This window comes from Geotrypetes seraphini, chromosome 1 (genome assembly GCF_902459505.1).
Source record: "Geotrypetes seraphini chromosome 1, aGeoSer1.1, whole genome shotgun sequence".
In the NCBI taxonomy this organism is placed as follows: Eukaryota; Metazoa; Chordata; class Amphibia; order Gymnophiona; family Dermophiidae; genus Geotrypetes; species Geotrypetes seraphini.
The window spans coordinates 98,434,482-98,449,987 of NC_047084.1; positions in this window are offsets into that span (position 1 = coordinate 98,434,482).

Consider the following 15,506-nt stretch of genomic DNA (forward strand, 5'->3'; position numbering starts at 1 on the left):
TTTGCAAAAATCAACTTGGCTGCAGTATTTCGGATTAGCTGGAGTCTTTGAAGACTTTTTTTTGATAGGCTTAAGTAGATGGCATTGCAGTAGTCTAATTTGGAGAGTATGATGGATTGGACAAGGATGGCGAAATGTTGTTGGCGAAAATAGGATCTTACTTTCCTCAGCATGTGGAGGCTGAAAAAGCATGATTTAGCCAAGGAGTTGAGGTGGTCATTGAGGGAAAGAGAAGAATCGATAATGATGCCAAGGACCTTGCTTGAGAACTCAAGTTGCAGTGCAGCGTCTGAGGGTAGTGCGAAGAGGGTGGGCAGGTGTTCTAATTTTGAGCCGAGCCAGAGTAATTTTGTTTTTGATTCATTCAATTTCATCTGTACCGAGAAGGACCAGGAATGGAGTCTCATTTTGCAAGCTGTAATGTTCTCGTGGAGGTTGGTGAGGTTCTGGTCTGTCTCAAGGAGGACAAGGATGTCATCAGCGTATGTGTAGATTGTTTCAAGGGGGGATAATTGGAGGAGTTTCAGGGAGGACATATAGATGTTAAAGAGAATAGGGGATAGGGGTGATCCCTGAGGGACACCGCAAGATGGTGTCCAAGGAACGGACATGGTGCCATTTGTGTTGACAGTGTAGGAGCGAGAGCGTAGGAAGTTTGAGAACCACTTTAGGACGGTGGATTCAATTCCTATCTCGGAAAGTTGATAAAGTAGTATGTCATGGTGGACAACATCGAAAGCTGCAGAGAGATCGAATTGTAATAGGACAGCGAATTTGTTACGAGAATGTAGTTGTTGCACCTTAGAAATTAAGGAAACTAGGAGGGATTTGGTGCTGAAGCTGGGTCTGAAGCCATATTGGTAGGGATAGAGGATGGAGAATCTCTCTAGGTAAGAAGAGAGCTGGGTGGCGACTATGGCCTCTAGCAGTTTAGTTAGGAGAGGGATATTTGCTATGGGGCGGTAGTTAGATGGTAAGGAAGGGTAGAGATCGGCTTTTTTCAGAAGAGGGGACAAGGCAATGTGTCCCATTTCTGTGGAGAACAGGCCCGATAGTAAAGCAGAATTTATAAGCCTGGTAAGGGAGGAGATGGCCTGCGCGGGAATGTTTTCGTAAAGGTAGGAAGGGAAAGGATCCAGGATGCAATTGCAGGACTTCAGTTTGAGACAAAGTTTAGAGATCTGGGATTCGGATACAAGTTCAAAGGCAGTCCAGGATCTATCAGCAGGGATAGGGTTGGAGTCGTTGGGAGGCAGAGAATTGTAAGAGACTGCTGGGGGGAAAAAACTCCGTAAGGTAGTAATCTTTTCATTGAAAAATTTAGCTAGGTCCTTTGCGGATGGGGGTAAAGGGGAAAGATGGAGTCATTTTTTGAGGTTAGGTTGTGCCAGATGTTGAACAGTGTACTATTTTGTTTTTTTGATCTGGTGATTTTATCTCCATAGAAATTCTTCCTTGCTTTTTTTTTATGTTCAAATCTATTTTATTAATCAGAAGGAAATACAACAGCAAAAATAACTATGGTTTACATTTTCATCAAACAACCGCGGAGGGCTGGACTCTTATGCCCTCCCCGGACCCAACTCACCCCACCCCACAGCAAAGAAGCCCCAACCCCCCACCCTCCCGACCCATCCCCCCACATGTACAGATACTCAGAGGCAGGAATCAGCAAAGACACTGAGAAACACTGAATCAAAGGTGAAGTCTATTCAACACACGGCTACGACTCTCAGGAGTCAAAATGTTCAAGTACGGAGTCCAAGTGTGAACAAAGTCTCTGCTCCGGCGTCGAGAAGAACAGGCCAAACGGGCCTCCCAACCCAGCAGTTCATGAAGGCGATTCCTCCAATACCAAAAAGAAGGTGGTTCAGAAGAAAGCCAGCAACACAAGATACATTTCTTCCCCAAGATAAAACATTTACTAAGAAATAATTTTTCATAAGAAGTGTACATACACAAGAATGGGAAATGGGCAAACAGCATAGACTGCATGGAGACTGGCACAGGGGTCTGCAACAAGCCCTGTAAAAAGGAGGCCATATCCGTCCAGAAAGTCTGAATCCCCTCACAACTCCAAATACCATGAAAGTAAGAATTTACCTCCACCGAACAGCGGATGCATAACTGAGAATCAATACAACTCATATGGTAAGCCTGACTCTGGGAAACATAGGCCCTCAGGACAGTGCGAAAGTGACATTCACGTAACTCAGCACTATATACCAAGCCCGCAGTTCGATTCAGGGTTTTTAAGATAAAATTGTCCCCCAAGTCCGTACCCAAGTCCCGCCGCCATGCCTCCAAAACACCAGGGAAAACCCTAGGCGGGCAAAGAGCCAGGACCCGGCCATGCAAAATAGAAATAGAGACCCTAGTATCAGGGTCTGCAGCCAAAAAAGTACAGAGCCGGGTCCCAAAATCCCCCCGCAAGGAAGTCCCCTGGAGGGAAGCCACCTTCCTTGCTTTTTTTAGTACTGTGTTATAGAACTTGATGTTGTCTCTCCAGGATTGTCTGTCTGAAGGGGATTTCGATTTTTTCCATTTACGTTCCAGAGCTTGACATTTCTGCTTTAATTTCCTGTGGTATGGAAGATACCAGGGAACCTTGCCGGAGTGGGAGATAGGTTTAGTAGACAAAGGGGCAAGAGCACGGTAGATAGTCCCGGAAAGGGTTACCCAATTATGCCAGTTGGAATCTGGGTCGGCATGTTTAGGAAAGTTGGTTGGGGGGAATTGGTTGAGAAATTGGGTCCAGAACAGTTCACTCGTGATTTTTTTTACGGTAGATGATAGAGTTTGTGGGTCGGGGTGGAGTGCCAAGATGAGACATGAAAATGGGAAGGCAGAAAGAGCCTAGAAGGTGATCAGACCAGGGGACATGTTCCCAACGGGCCTCTTCGGCAGAAGTTTTGTGCTCGGTCAAGTCAAGGAAGCTGATGATGTCTAGTGTATGCCCCTTATCGTGGATAGGGGTGGGCGAAGGAGCGGTGAAGCCTAGGGAGGTGAGGAAGTCTTCTTAAATTCTGAGTGTTACTTTGATACTATAGCTGAAAAGAGTGTTTTCGTATTTTGTTAAGTGCCAATTTGCAGAAACAAAATTCTATGTTTTGACATTGTTTCAGATCATTGATTGAACCATAGTCATGTCATTCTCTTCTTGGTTGGGCTGAGAACTTTACAGCAACCCCTCGTATGTGATGAAACCTCTAAGAATAGTGGCAACTTTAAGGTCAAATCAGCAACTCCAATGGAGAGTTAAAATCTTTTCTCACATACTTCCATCACCACCACATAAGAGGACAAAGATTTAGGATTGCTGTAAACGATTGTTCTCATGTCTTTTTTTTTTTTTAACACAGTTATTTAGTAGTACTTAATTTTGTCCTCCTTCACTCCCCCCCAAAAAATCATGTGCTCTAACAAGTGAGTGTAAATAGAAGACCATGGTTTTCTTGAATAATTTTGTTTTGAAAATCTGGCAAATTTGCCATAGATATGAGTATGTGCATGTAGTGATAAATTACCACCAAATTAACATTTTTTTTAGCTTTATAGATGACATTATAAACAAACTTGAAATGCAAACAACCCTCAACTCCATGTATTGGTCTCCAACCTTTTTCATATAAAAGGCCTCCAATAGATTTCAAGCTTTCACATACTACTAATTTTGTAAACCACCTTGACTTGCTTATACAGACTGGGTATTAAACATTTAAAATTAATTCTACAACACTTCAAGGATATCTATCATAATAAAACCCTTAGCACGCATGCGCACTTTAATCTCCATTCCTCCGTGTATCGTGCTTCTGTGCCGCGCATGCACAGTACAATAATTTGCCCTCTGCCGATCAACCGTGCCTGCCTCAGCTGATTTTCTGCCATCTGCCCCAATCTCCGACACCGGCTGACTTCCTACCTTCTGCCTATGCTGCCGGGACGCAGCCGCAGGGCCTTTGCTAGGCCGGTCCACTTGAATAATGCGAGGCGGGCCGGCCTAGCAAAAGCCCCGAGGCTGCCCATTCTAGCGGATGCTGGACAGGGGGAGCAGTGAAGGGAGAAGGGGTATTACTGGACAAGGAGGAGGTAAAAGGAAGGGAGAAGGGCTACTGCTGGACAGGGAGAGCAGGGAAAGGGTGCTGCTGGACAGCGGGGAGGTAAAAGCAAGGGAGAATGGCTATTGCTGGACAGGGGGAGCAAGGAAGGGGTGCTGCTGGACAGGGGGGAGGTAAAAGCAAGGGAGAAGGGCTACTGCTGGACAGGGAGAACAGGAAGCAAAGAAAGAAAGGCTTCAGCGCCCCATTGTGCTAAAAGTTTACACATCTATTAAAAGCATAAGAACATAAGTACTGCCATCTCCGGATCAGACCTTCGGTCCATCAAGTCCGGCGATCCGCACACGCAGAGGCCCAGCCAGGTGTACACCTGGTGTAATTTTAGTCACCGATATCTCCTATGCCTCTTGTAAGGAGATGTGCATCTAGTTTGCTTTTAAATCCTAGAACGGTGGATTCCGCAATAACCTCCTCTGGGAGAGCATTCCAAGTGTCCACCACTCGTTGCGTGAAGCAGAACTTCCTGATATTTGTCCTGGACTTGTCCCCCCTTAGATTCAGTCCATGTCCTCTTGTCCGTGTCACATTGGACTTAAACACTAGTATTTTAATAACTCAGTTTATTTGGATTGTCAGCAATACCAAATTCCATGATTGAGACTCCTGCTGTATTTAGTGGGCATGATTGAAATTAATGTACAGGCAGTCCCCGAGTTATAGACGCCCGACTTAAGTACTATATGACTCATACTTAAGAATGCGGTTGTGGCTTCATTTGGTTTCACTGAGCAGTATTTCCAGTGGCATAGACTCCTACACTTCTCCAGTAGCAGATTCAGGAATGACGCATGGCCACATGAAGAACAGTGTGTGGTTGTGCCTGCTGTACCTTAGAGGGAACACTGGTAGGGGCAGTTGGCCCTTTTGTCAGCTAGGAGAAAAAGTAAGCAGCAAGAATCTTAAAATCTACAAGCTCTGAATTACATACAAATCCGACTTAAGAACAGCTTTAGAAACCTAACTCATTCTTAACCTGGGTACTGCCTGTATAGAAATAATCAAGCCATTGTGACATCACTGATGAGGTTGGCTCTTAGGCATTGTGAGGCATTATGACATCACAATCTCAGCTCTAGAATGTTGCTACTCATTGAGCTTGTGCCAGGCATTTGTGACCTGGGTTGGTCACTGTTGGAAACAAGATACTGGGCTTGAGGGACCTTCAGTCTTTCCCAGTATGGCAACTCTTATGTGAGTCAAGTACAGCCAGTCTCTGAGTTACAGAAGCCCCACTTAAGTATGGCTCATACTTAAGAAAGCGATTGCGGCTTCATTTTATTTCACTGTATGTGCAGGATTTGAAGAGAAATTCAGCCAGCTCTTTCAGGGCTGCAATGGAGCACTTCAGGGACCACATGTGACCCTGAAGCCAGGCATTGGAGACCACTGTTTCAGAAAGCAAAGTGCAAAAAGCTGTCCCCCTTTTCTTCCATTTTCTGCTTCTTCTGTCAGTTTATGTGTGGAGAAATTAATCAGTTCTCTATTTCCATCTCCGATAAGCACTATCTATTGCACTCTATTAACCCCACGGTGGCAAGCGATGGTTCTTCTCTAGCTGGAGAATTACTAGAGGATGCCATTATAGCAAATGCCAAACTATTAAACTTGTAATTTGAATTCTTTGCTATCTTAACTTCTGTATGCTATGATGAAAAAAAGAAATATTTTGCTGCAGACAGAATTTAAGCCCGTCATAATTTTACTTTTCATAAAGTGCACAAAATAATTCCCATCATCGTATGAAAAATCTTTGCCTTTGCCATTTTCAATTATTTCCTCAACTGACAGTGCCATAGCCTGCTAAAGCTTATTATACACCACGCTGTTAATGTCTTTAAATCAGGAAGGTGCTGGCTGCTCTTTGTTTTCATTATAGTACAATTATGCTGTTCTTCTAATGGAAAGTATTCCTTGGGAAAAAATACATCCATAGGGCCCTGGATAAGAGTACTTGCTGGAAGAGAGCTATGAGATTTATTTGTTTATTCATTCATTCATTCAATTTTTTTAGCCTGTTCTCTCAAAGGAGCCCAGAACAGCTTACAAAGTAACACATACAGTAAATGAAAGCAGAAGGATAATACAAATACACATTTATCACGAGTCCAAGGTTATTATATGGCCTATCAGAATGTAAAAAGAAAAGATTTTACAACTTTTCTGAAGTTCAGGAGTCCGTCCATTGATCTAATGGAAGATGAGATTTGATTCCAAAATTTGGGCACTCTCTAAAACAGTGTTCTTCAACCTTTTGAAACCTATGGACCGGCAGAAATAAAATAATTAGTTTGTGGACTGGCACCGGTCTGCGGACTGGCAGTTGAAGAACACTGGGCTAAGTCATAGACCAGACCCCGCCCATCTCAACCCATTCTCCGCCCCATACCCTGCCCCCATATTAGTACTAATTGTAACATCGTTTTTCCTATTCATTTTTCATATACACACACACACACACACACACACACACAATATAATTGTATTAACAACACATAATGGTTACTCACAAAATTAAACTTCTCAATATTCATTCCTACCAGAACACAAATAACCCCATGCAAATATGGGACCAAAAACTAAAAGTACTAATATATACAAACAAACCCTAAGGTGTAAGACTCTGCATGCAGTACAACTCCAGAGGAAAAGAAACAAATGCATTTCTTCCTGAACAGACAGCAGATGTAAATCAATCACTAAATTAAAAAATAAAATCATTCCCCTTACCGTTGTTGTCTTCCTCCCTCCATGCTCTGCCTTGCTTTCTGGCCTGCCCCCCGGTGTTATCTTTGGGCCGGCTCCCTCTTCCTCAGTGCTATAGTGCACAAAGCCACTGGCAGCGGCTCCATGCGCGTCCCGTGCCTCATCTGGAAGCCTTCCCTCTGACATTACGATGCACCGTGGACCGGCGGCTGAAGAACACTGTCTGGGGCCCGATGCACATGCCAACCGTGTGGACCGGCGGTTGAAGAACACTGCTCTAAAAGAAAGGATTGACTGGAGGTATGCACACCTTAAAAGATCTGGTTGGGACATAGATTGGTAGTTTGTTGATTATGTAGCCCAGAATCATACTATATTTTGGAAGGTTTTAAAGGCTAATACCAGGCCCTTGAAGATACACCATTTCCATATGGGCAGCCAATGAGCAGCAGTTAATGCTGGGGAGACAGGTTCATGGTAGTCCGGATTTTTCAGTAGGCAAGTTGTTGCATTCTGTATGCTCTGTAGTTGAGATAAGTTATTTGCAGACAAGCCAACATATACATTGCAGTAATCCATGCTGGATAGGATGAGCATATAAAGTAATTGGGGAAAATCGGGGGGGGGGGGGAACCCATACCCTCCTGCCTGCTGTGACAGTTCAGACCTTGCTGTCAGCCCTGTCACCTAGATAAAGAAAGCAGCAGTGCTTCCAGCTAGGAAAAAAAGAACAGGCACACAATAGGAATCAGTCTAATACATTCAGAGCAGCCTATCCCAGCTAGAACTCAGACAGATCCCTTCTATGAAAAAGCAGGAAAATCTCCTGGGTGGCCATAAGGGGAGCCAGAGGAAGCTGGAGCCTGTTTCCCTCTCTGCCAGGTTAGGGTGTGTCCCTGGAAAACTTAAGCCCAGCTTGCAGAAGCTAAGCAGAGCAGTCCAGGAGCAATTGCCGCTAAAAGCTTGCTAGGCTAAACAACGGTCAGAAGAAGGCCTTATGGAATGGCAGAGTCCTGAAGAATTACAGCCCCTAGAGCCATGTGAGGAAATTGAAAGTGATGGCGCTAATTTTATTATGCAGAATATGTATTAGATACAATTTTAGTTAAGACCTTAAAAGACACTGATATTATATAAAAAGATGTAGCTGAATAATAGAAATGCTTCAGATATTGTGACATAATATAGACAGCACAGCACGCAGAGTACATATTTTTCTGTTATAGAACACGATATTTTGGTTTAATGTCTGGAACAAAATGCTAAAGCCATAACATAACTGTTCCTTGAAAATAAGCTGAGTAACACTAACATATTTGTCACTTGTAGAGTTAGGGGAAATCATGTGACTGTAGCCTACAGAAGTGTATTGTCTAGCAAATAAGAAGGTTTTTGTAAACTAGATGTTTGCAATAGAATAGAGCATGTCTACAAGGTCAGCATGTCCTCGGTGAGCATGTTCATTTCTATTGCTGACAAAGGTGAAATCAATACATGTTGCTAAGGAAAATACTTATTAAATATGATTAACCAGAAACCATGTGACTGGAATAGAACCAATAGAATATTGCTGGAGTATGAAATTTGTAAATGGATTGTAATTGGAAGATGTACCAACTACGTATGTTTAATAATGAATTAATTGATGATGTCATTGTCCCAATAAAATGGCCAGTCACTTGTATTTTGGGAAGACTTTTGGCTGTCACCATTTCAGTAAGTGGTCAAAATGCTTCTCAAGGCCTTGAATATTAATTATATTTTTGTGTTAGATTTCTTCCTTGATCTCCTCTGAGATAGAAATCAAGAGCTGAAGGGTATGTAGTTTATCCACTTAGGGCTCCTTTTACTAAGCTGCACCAGCGTTTTTTTGGGTTTTTTTTTTAATTAACTTTTCAAAATTATATTCCAAGCATTAACATCTTGTACAGAAAGCATAATCTAAGACATAGAAATTAAACAAGATTCATCAAATAAAAATAATGATACATTTCTTAATTACACTCCAAGTCCTCATAAATGATCCAAGATGTAGAGAAAGGAGTAATTACTAAAACATAATATATATAATAAAGATATGTATAACTGCTGCTGAAACAAAGGACTTATTCATTCTATACAGTAGTTGTTGTTGTTACACTATCCTTTTCCAAGCGTTTTAAGGAGAGAAAACTGACTAAATGAGAAGGATCTACAAACACATATTTAAGAGAATGGTATCTGATAATACACTTGCAAGGGTACCGTATAAAGAAGATACCCCCTAACTGGGTCACCCCTGGTTTCAACATTAGAAATTCTCGTCTCCTTTTCTGCATTTCTCTCGAAACGTCAGGAAAAATCTGTTTTTTAAACCTCAGAAAGTCCTTAGTTCTCTTTTTAAAGAACAGTTTAAGAATCCAATCTTTATCTGGAGATAGCACTACAGTCAACAATAAAGTAGCTGGTACAGCTACTTCTGTATCGGATTTCTCCAATAATGCAGAAACATCCAAAGGACCCTCTTGCTGATCACGATCCTGAATTTCTTGAGACTTCATAGGTAAATAATAAACCCTTGTAAGGGGAGGTACGGAATTTTCTGGTATCTCCAATACCTCAATAAAGTAGCGTTTAATCATATCACTAGGAGTGGTTGAGGGAATCTTGGGAAAATTTATCAAACGTAAGTTGTTAGCTCGATTACAATTTTCAAGGGCCTCAATCTTCCTCCTTAGCATCTTCCTCCTTATCTTTTACAATTAAATCTTGATTTTGTTTGACTGTGATTATCTCTGTATCCATTTTTTTCTGTCTAATGTCACCAGTGACAAATCTTGTTTTAGAAGCTTTATTTCTTCTTTCTGAGTTTTTATTTCTTTATCCAAATGCTCTATTCGTGGACTAAGAGAATTACCTAAATTCGCCACCAAATCCCAAAGGGCATCTAAGGTAACCTCTGGGGGTTTAGAAGGTGAAAAAATTACTGCAGGTGTAGCACAGTACAGTTCTTGAAATTGTTTTTCCTCCTGAGGCGCTTGTGCCTCATAAGCCGAAGATGTTCCAACCGATTTCCCGTTCAGAGAAGAAAACTTCTCTGTGTTGTTTCCATAGGCAAGCTCTCCAAAATACTAGCCTCCGAGGTTAAGAGAACTTCCTCTTCTGGGATATTCTCTTCTCGCGGAGTGCTTGCTCTTTGTGATGTCGGTTGTAGAGGTGGATTCCTGAGGTCGGGGCTCAGCGTGACATCTAGCCCAGGTCCCGCCGCGGCATTTTCCCTGTCGGCAGCTCCAATGGGTGATTCCCCGACGGTGTTTGTCCTTGTTGAAGTCGTCTAAGAATTTCATCTATAGGTATTGTTGATGGTTCCGGGCGTCGGGAGGCTCCACCGATGCTCTTTCCCCTTCTCTTAGGCATAATTAGAGAGAAACCTCTCTCCACTTGCAGGAAAATAAGACGAATATCGAAGGCGTCCTCTCAGCAGCAGGTAGTGGCGTCCATCTTGGATCGTCAGCCTGCACCAGCGGTTTTAGCGCATGCTGCAGATTACCGCGCGCTAACCCCGTGCTACACGCCAAAAACTAACGCCAGCTCATTGGTGGCGTTAGCGTCTAGCACGCGCTAAAACTGCTAGCGCAGTTTAGTAAAAAGAGCCCTTAGTTATTTTGTCCAAACAAAAGCATAGAAGTGAGCCTGAGCCTGAGCCTACTGAGGATATGGAAATGAACCTGACTGTGGTTGGCAAGTAACAGTTTGTTTTTTTGCAATGAGAAAGACTGAGACATATGGCATAAACTTTGAAAAGCTGTTAGAGTGTAGAAGTTTGTGTTGCTGACAAGATTTTCTCCAAGCTGCTAAAAGGGGACTGCTTGAACAGTTGTTGTTGTTGGTTTTTTTTTGTTTTCTTTTACTCTCCTTTTTTTGGTGCCTTTTGTGGAAAGGAAAGTTTTGTCTCTTTCTCTGATGTGGGACTTAAGCTTTTTTTTTTTTTTTTATCAGAGCCTTAAAGCATATGGCTGAGGATTATAAAGTTGTGCTGTGACATCTAGGTGGAAATTCTTTTTGAGGGATACTTTTTCTACCAAAAAAGACACAGCAACTTTTGCCCCGCGATCAGCTCTATGGAATAGGAACCTGCCTGTGCTTGTGTGAAGCAGGAAAAGGAACTGTAATTAATGGGATAAACCCTTATATAAAAGTGAACTTTTGTGTTTGTTGCAAGGGCCCGCTGAAGGGAACTTTGCAAGAACTGCTGAAGTCTAGGCACCTTGCTGGGTTGCCAGCCCAAAGGACTGCTGTGGTGTTTGTTTTTTTTCTTTTGAGGAATATTTTTCCTCTTTGATACCTTGGGTCTACTTGAAGGAAGGCAGCCCAGAAGGAGTTGGACTGTGTGTGACTTACTGGAACTTGTCTGAACTGTTAGAAGCAAGTGTTTTCTTTTGCTTGATACTAATGCCTGTTTGAATTACCGTATTTTTCACTCCATAAGGCACACTTTTTTTCCACCCAAAAGTGGGTGGAAATCTCAGTGCGTGTTATGGAGCGAAGGTACAATTTTGACACCCCCCCCACCGTTTTAAAAACCACTTGCTGCACCTTTTAAAAACCCAAACACCTGCCTACCCGCCTGCCGTCGTCGCTGCCGCCACTGTAGCTGCACCTTTTAAAACAGCTACCCGCCTCCTGCCACCTCCTCTTCCTTCATCGTCATCATCGTAGTCCCTGGTGGTCCAGCATGTATCCCTCCCTCGCCAGCGGCACACAAGTCAGGAGCGCGGACGTCAGGAGTAAGCTTTCTGTGCTCCCGCTTGGGCCCATGCTGTTTTTTAAATGGCTTAGTCAGTCCCGCGAGAACTGACCCCAGCCATTCAGAAAGCGGTACAGGCTCAAGCTGGCGCACGAAAAGCTTGCTCCTGACATCCGCGCTCCTGACCTGTGCGCCACTAGCGAGGGAGGGATACATGCTGGACCACTAGGTACGGGGGGGGGGGGGGATGATTGATTTAAAAGTACTGGGGGGATGATATAAAATTACTGGGGGGGATAGGTTTAAATACAATTCATAAACAAATAAAATGAACATAGGTGTTAATACAATAGGATGGGAAAGAGATACCATTTAATTTGCACTTACACCCTGAAGGGCCATTCTCCCTTTAGAGTGAAGTGCTGGACTCGGTAAAGTCACTTGCCACGGCATTATGGCTACCCTAGTGTAGGTTGGGTGGGTGACACTACCCACTCACCTCTGCCGCCGCTCCCAGGGATCCCATGCCCTCCTTCCTGCCCGCCCCCCTCCAATGAAGCCGACGACACTGCTGCCAGGAATCCCATGCCCTCTTTCCTGCATTCCTCCCTTAGCCAAAGCTGACCTGGAAGGTTTCCCTCCGATGTCTAAGCTGACAGCAGAGGGAAACCTTCTGGGTCAGCGGGGAATCCCAGTTACCTCCTTCAGCTGGGCTGCTCCTTCCGGTCTTCATCTGCACGTGGGCAGCAGCTCTTACATGCAGCACGTGGCTGACCCAGAAGCCTTCTCTCCGTCAGAGCTGATATCAGAGGGAAGGCATGTAGATCAGCCACATCTAGCGCATAAGAGCCACTACCCACATGCAGCTGAAGGCTAGAAGGAGCAGCCCAGCTGGATGGTCCTGAAGGAAGTGAGTGCAGCCCTGGAGTGAGCAAGTAAGGGAGAGAGGGGACATGATAGTGAGACAAAGGGAGAAAGGGGGGAGCACTTTGGGACATGGGAAGGGCACACATTTGGGACAAAGGCTGGAAGGCATGCACTCAGGACACAGAAAGAAGGGAGGGAGGAAGAGGGCACTAACTTGGGACATAGGAGGGAGGGAATAGAAAGGGATAGTTTGTGGGCATGAGTGTGTGAGTGAGAGGGAAAGAGATGGTGCACATGGGGAAAGGAAGAAAGAGACAAATTGGGCATGTAGAGAGAGGAGTGAGGTACAGATGCATGGGGAATAGAAGGATAAGAGGGAGAAATGTTGGATATGGTGGTGGAGGGGGAACAGAGGGACAGATTGAAGGGGATGCAAGGGGGAGGAATGTTGGACATAATGATGGAGGGAGAGATATGACATGGTGCTGGATAGGGTTGATAGGTAGCTATTTTATATTCAACAGAGTTTTCCAGTTGGATTTGTCATCACTACTTTTTGTTTTGCACTTTTCTCTTTCCTTAGCTCCCTTTTTTAAACCTTAGGTTTTCTGTGAACCAAGATGAGAACTTGCAAGGTATAGATTTAGGTCCCCTTTTATGAAGCTGCGTTAAGCTATTTTATCGCCGGCTGTGTTGCTATTAGCTTCAACGCTTGTAGGAGTTCTGTGAGCATCGGAGCTTTTACCATTGCAGCCAGTGATAAAAAAAAAGCCTAAAGTGGCTTCATAAAAGGGTGTATGTGTATGTAGTTATTTTACTTCTGCTAAACTTTCGTAAAGTTTTCTAGTTTGGGAGGTTTGACATTCAAAGGCCAGATTGCTTCTCTGGCAAATAAGTTTTTCTTCAGACTGAGACAACTAAGATCAATCAGACCAGCCCTGTCTCAAAGCAGTTTTAGAAAGGTGGCGCAAGAGAAAAAACTAAAGCACCTGCAAGTGCTCTAAAATTCAGCGACAAGGCTGTTCTTCCATTCCCACCGCTATGAGAGGGCAAGCCCATTGCTACTCAAGCTACATTGGCTACATGTGAAAAAAAGAATTCACTATAAGTTAGACTGTATGAGTCACAAGTCCATCTATGGAGAAAACTCCAGCAGACTAGTGACCAGCATTCTGGTCTCACTTCTTCCTTAATTCAAGGACAACGCAGCGATTTAAAATACCGTTTCCATCCTCTCAAGGAGTATTTCAGAAGAGGATGTTTAACTCCACCTTCGAGTTCCTAGGACCACATATCTGGAACAGTCTACCAGCCAATCTGCAATGATTATCCACACATTGACTGTTCAGGAAAAGATTAAAGACATATCTCTTCCCCCAGGAGACTCAACTCTTCCCAGCCCTCTTCATCCTACAGACTGCCATCCTAAACTAACCTGGCAATATTAAACTCGCTTATCAATAACACAAATGTAACTTATCTTGCTGTAAGCCGCAATGATTACCTGTTAAAAATTGTGGAATATAAGAAGTTGTATTGTATTGTTTTGTGTTGAGGTCTCCCGACAATGGACTTGATTACCTCTGCCTGGAACACAAAGGTAGCTTGCTTCTACAACTGCAGATTTGAGCCTGGAAATGCCAGTTTGGATGTGTTAGTTCATCCATGGCTGGAAGACAGGCTGCCATATGTGTTTTCTCCTTGGCCCATGATAGGCTGGTGGCTCCAGGTATGCAGATTTTGTCTGTCTACAAAGAGACAAAAACATCAAATTCCCAGTTCATGTAGATTTTCTTAGTCAGGGACTGGTTCCTATGTAGGATCCAGATCGCTTTGGGCTTATGGCATGGCTCTTGAGAATGCAGCCTTATAGCACAAAGGATACTCAGAAGTAGTCATCACTACTGTGCTTAAAGCTAAGAAACCTGCGACAATTGTGGCCTATGTGAAGGCCTGAAAGACTTTTCAGCGCTGGTGTGCCAAAGATACTGTGGAGCCCTTTAAAGCTCTAATTTTGGTGGCCCTGGTATTTGCACAAGCTGGACTAGAAAAGGGTCTACTGGTGTGATCACTCACGGTCTCTCATGTTTTTGAGACCAAGTGGAAAAGGACTATTTGGCTTCTCACCAAGATGTGACCAGATTTTTTTAGGGAGTGCTCAGGTTGTATCTGCCTGTATGTCACCCTTTCCCATCATGGAACATTAACATCATTTTGAAGAACCTTAGTAAGGCTCCATGTAAACCTCTGCAACAGGCATCACTGATGGATCTTACTGTAAAAACAGTGTTTTTAGTAATAGTCATCTCGGTGAGAAGGCTCTTTGAGATATAAGTGCTCTCATGCAGGGAACCATTTCTCAGGATCACAAAGGTGGGGATTTCCCTGCATACAGTCCCTTATTTCCTGCAAAATGTTGTTTCAGCCTTTCACGTCAACCAGGAGGTTTATTTATTCGCATTCCAGTCCACAGGTTTGACAAAGCAAGATAAGCTATTGCAGGCACTAGATGGTAGGAAAGTTTTGCTCCACTATTTGGCAAAGACCAATGACTTTCGTCTCTCAGATCATCTTTTTGTTCTGACTAGTCAGCTAGATGAGGCAGACCAGCTTTCAAGGCATCTATCTCTAGATGGATTAATATGGCGATTTTGTTGGCATACATTGGCTGTGGTAAACAGCCACCGATCTTGCTGAGAGCCCACTCTACCTACTCTTCTTCATGGGCAGAGTCTTGGGTAATCCCACCTGAGGAGATTTGTAGGGCAGCTACATGGTCTACTCTCCATACCTTTACAAAGTTTTACAGAGTGGACATAGCAGCATGTGAGGATTCCATGTTTGGGTCCTCAGTTTTACACATAGGCTCATCTGTCCCATCCTAGACATAAAATACTGCTTTGATATATCACCTAGAGTCCAAATTCCTATACCCTTGCACCGGAATGGAAGATTAGTTTTTTACGTTGATAATCTTCTTTCTGGAAAAGTATATCATAATCTGGATTCCCCACCTGTTTGTTCACAATTTGTCTGCTTACTGCCTCGGACAGATGTGTGGGTCCGGTGATGGAGATCTTTTCCAACCA